Source organism: Coregonus clupeaformis, unplaced genomic scaffold (genome assembly GCF_020615455.1).
Source record: "Coregonus clupeaformis isolate EN_2021a unplaced genomic scaffold, ASM2061545v1 scaf0164, whole genome shotgun sequence".
Lineage (NCBI taxonomy): Eukaryota > Metazoa > Chordata > Actinopteri > Salmoniformes > Salmonidae > Coregonus > Coregonus clupeaformis.
The window spans coordinates 624,848-629,627 of record NW_025533619.1 but is presented as its reverse complement, the minus strand read 5'-3'; positions in this window follow the sequence as shown (position 1 = coordinate 629,627).

Below are 4,780 nucleotides of genomic sequence, written 5' to 3'. Positions count from 1 at the left end.
GATGTAATTACTAAATTTAATGTGGCTGTCATTTCCGCTGAGAGGGGAATGAAAGTACACATAGTCAGAGACAATATGGTGGTCTGTGGGGAAGGGGAGCCATGTTATTGGTATAGGCAAGATTTGTTAAGGGGGGGAATAACTGATATTCCCCGAACCTTGATGGAACTTGCTGATGATGTAGTACCAGGCCCCACTAAAATGTCCCCCGATGACCTACACTGTACTCTCTGGTATAACAAACACCCAGGTCCAGATGCAATCTATGAGAAAGCATTATTTAAAACCACAGAAAGGACTATAGCCTTGAAATGGTTTCACTATGACAACACCCACGCAGTAGTGGAGGTGGAACTAGGGCCCCAAAGTCAGAGACTGTTCAGGAAATATGGAGCCCACATGTGTCCCTAGCAAAGGAGCCAGCAGAGGACTGGAAAGACATGGGCCAGTGGGTATCCAAGGGTAAGAGGATCACTGATTGGGTCAATATTGTGAGTGGCGATCAACACAGCCCATCCACAGATAGTACATTTAGATGAGAATAGCAGATGCTGAGGGAGAGGAATACCTGTTGACAGAACAACAGGAGTCAGACTTAAAAGAAGTTCCAGAGCATTTGTGGTCCCGGGGTCCAGCAGACGTAGGATTAATAAAAGGGGGGTAATTCCAGTACAGGTGATACCCAAATCTAATCATAGGCCGTATCAGAAGCAATACCCTATGAAACCAGAAGCAATACAAGGTTTGCAGTTTACCAAGAGCAGATTGGGAGGGACCTTGAGGGAGGGCCAATTCCCGGGGAGATAGTGAGGCCAGAAACAAAGGTGCAGTGTCCTGGAAATCACAGTCTGTTTTTTTTTTTTTTTCAGTTCTGCTGGGAGTACATTGGATGATGGGGTTTTGTGTTGAATTAGAGACAGTGAGACTATTAGTCAATACCTAGGAGAGAAGAGAGGTTACGGTAGCAAAGACAGACAAGAAGGAAATGGTAATAGTGGAGACAGGAGTGAGTGGAAGTGTTACAATTGTGACAAAACGGGACATTTTGCTAGAGAATGTGAGGAACCGTGTAGTTACTGTGCAAGGAAAGGGCACCAGTTAAGAAACTGTAGGCAGAAGGGGAAGAGAGAAATCAGGAGTCCTCATGACCTGGCTGTTTGGTTGTTGTTTTTTTAATTGGGGTTTTCAATAAAAACAACACACCTAGTATGATGTTTATAAAGCCTTGTTGTTTCAATTTTGGGGGGTTTTCAGCAGGTCAAGGGTGATAGGTCTTAGAGGAGCACACAGTGAATTTTATGGAGTTTTTTAGGTTTTGGCTGAGTTTGGGGTATATATGATTTCTTATGAGAATGAATGTCATGAGGATTAATGAACACTTGGGATAAGTAACATTTATTAAATATTTAGAATAATGGTAATGTTTGGTATACTATGGGATGGAATTTCAATTGCCTCTGAACTCTGTTTTAACTTTCTGGTGTTAATTAATCATCCACACTGGTAAATTCTAAAGGCATGAGAGGAGGACTTTAAGATAGTTTATTTTACCAATAAATAAAAATAAGGGATGGCAATTGGATGATAAATTACCAATATTACCTAAGTGATTGTTAGGTAGGTGATAATATTGACACATGGGCAGTGACATGTGTCAAAAGGAGGGATGGATGGTAGAACAGATTAGACAACACTTTGTTGATCATGGGATTACTAATTATTAAAAAAAAAGATGTGTTATCTGTGCTCAAAATAATCACCAGGGCAGACAAAGGGCACCTCAGGGTGAGTATCCTCCGGCTAAGTACCCTTTCCAGCAATTGGAAATTGATTTTATAGAGTTATCACGGAGTGAAGGGAAGAAATTTAGAGTAACCCCAGATAAAGATGGGGTTATCCCCCTTTGAGAAAGTGTTTGGAAGACCTTACAGAATGCCACAGTTGGCAGGACCAGACAGGCAGACATAGAACTAGAGAGCACCCTAGCAGAACACGTGAGAAGGTAGTTTATTAACCACACCTGTATGTCAGAGGTTTTGTGCCCCACAGGTGAACTAAAGGAGAAGGTGACCCACTCTATCTAACCAGGAGACTGGGTGTGGATCCAGTCCCTAAAAGAAGAAAAACTGGAAGCAGGCCTGTTGGGAAGGGCCCTATCAAGTCCTATTAGATCCATCTGGGTGCATGTCACTCACTGCAAAAAGGTAAACCCAGCTACACCTGACGAACAAACACAGAGTTAGGAGAAAGATCCGATCACCACTAGGGCTCGGGGGTTGGCTCCTTAACGAAGATTCCCTTACCCTGTCTGATCATCCCTGTGTGAGTTCGATAGAAGGTGAAGCAATGGGTTGGCCTCTGGCGTCTGACATGTTCTCAGGGCGAGGGTGGAGATTCACAGGTCTCCCGACGCCAGAGGATTTTAGAAACCAAAACCAGGCCCGTGCTGACATCTGGTGGTTGTGTGGTGATGACAGACTGTGGCCTCACCTACATACTAATTGGACAGGAACCTGTGCGCTAGCTCAGCTGGTAATGCCCTTCACTCTCATCAAACAATCAAACGTGTCAGAGACTGGTGAGTTGTCACGTAGAAAGCGGGACCTCCTCCCAGGATCCTTTGATGAAAGGATATATATTGATGGGATAGGAGTACCTCGAGGGGTTCCAGAAGAATTCAAAGCTAGGAATCAGATCGCAGCTGGGTTTGAATCAAGTATTTTCTGGTGGTCAACAATTAATAAAAACGTAGATTGGATAAATTATATTTACTATAACCAGCAAAGATTTATAAACCACACTCGTGATGCAATAAAGGGATTGGCTGAGCAGACAGCGGCAACTAGCTTAATGGCATGGCAGAATAGAATAGCTTTAGATATGCTTTTGGCTGAGCGGGGCGGAGTTTGTGTTCTGTTTGGATCTATGTGCTGTACTTTCATCCCCAACAATACAGCACCGGACGGGTCCGTGACCAAAGCGCTTCAGGGACTCACCACACTGGCGAACGAACTGGCTGAGAACTCTGGTATTGATAGCTCCCTAAACGGTTAGTTTGATAACATATTTGGTAAATGGAAAACTATTGTTGTAACTATTCTGGGTGAAGTTATAGCTTCTATGGGTATACTTGTTCTTTGTGGATGTTGTCTTATTCCCTGTGTCTGAGGGTTGGTGAGCAAGGCGGTTTCCCAACAGATGGTGAGATACGGCCCAATCCCCGGACTCCGACTGAAGGATATGACCTACCAGGCTTGGTGGAGGACGACTGACGCATCCAGATAATTTGAGACTGGATGTTTTCCTAGAACTATAAATCTCTAGTTTAAAAGTTATTGTAATGATCTTTTGTGTATTAAAGTCTCGTTTTAAGTATGATGTACTAGTTACCATTGCTAAAAAGTAACGTTACGCTTTTAATCATGGGGTAACCCTGATGAACCTGTAATGTTTTTATATGCAAACCAACTTATATACTTCAATGAGTGAGATTCATTTCTATAACAACATATATTTTGTATGTGTGTAATATTTAGTCAAAGGGTGGAATTGATAGATTAATTATTAATGACTAATTATTACACCCTGAAACTGTGTATAATGTGTTAGAAATGTGTGAGTGTAGGACCAGTAAAGGCTATGGCATTGAGCCACTATTTAGCAATGTGAGTAAGAGTTAGGCCAGACTGTGACACTCTGGCTCCACGGACCTTGATATTTGAGCCAGGGTTGTTTAGTTTCATTGTTTGGGTGTATTTCTATGTTGGGGATTTCTGGTTGTGCATTTTCTATGTTTGGTTAATTGTTCTTGATTAGTCGTATGACTCCCAATCGGAGGTAACGAGTGTCAGCTGTCGGCTCGTTATCTCTGATTGGGAGCCATATTATACTGTGTGAGTTCACTTTGTGTTGTGGGTTATTGTTTCTTTGTTGCTGTTAGTAGTATTCAGTATAGAACTTCACGGATCGTCATTTGTTGTTTTCTTCGTGGTTGCTTTAAGTTAATAAAATCATCATGTTCACTTGCAACGCCTGCGCATTGGTCTCCTCCTTCAGACGGTCGTGACAGAATAACCCACCAAAAAAGGGACCAAGCAGCGCGTCCAGGAGCAAGGGGTCTGGACACAGGAGTTATGGATGCCTCTTAAGGACTTTTGGACAGGGGAGGAGATTCGGGCTGGAAAGGGTCCTTGGGCACAACCGGAGGAACATCATCGCCCTCGTGAAGAGCTGGAGGCAGCTGCAGCCGAGAGGAGGTGGTCTGAGGAGGAATATCACCGCCCTCGTGAAGAGCTGGAGGCAGCTGCAGCCGAGAGGAGGTGGTATGAAGAGGAAGCGCGGAGTCGAGGCTGGAAGCCCGTGGGTTACTCCCCAAAAATTTTTTGGGGGGCACATGGCTTTAGGGCGCCTGGGCAGCAGGAGGCTGCCACAGGGAGAAAAGGAGAGAAGGCTATCGGATTACGGGAGCCATTGGCGAGTAGAGGGAGGGGAAGTTGTTGTGGCACGGCATGAGAGACTGAAGTGTGTTCCCAGTCTGGTCCGGTCCGTTCTTGATCCCCAGTTAAGGCCAGTGGTGGGTGTTCCCGTGCACGGTCCGGCCTGTTCCTACTCCACGCACCAGGTCCACGATGTGCGTCGCCAGCCGGCCTGAACTGGCCGTCTGCCCAACGGCGCCTGAACTGCCCGTCTGCCCAACGCCGTCTGAACTGCCCGTCTGCCCAACGCCGTCTGAACTGCCCGTCTGCCCAACGGCGCCTGAACTGCCCGGCTGCCCAACGCC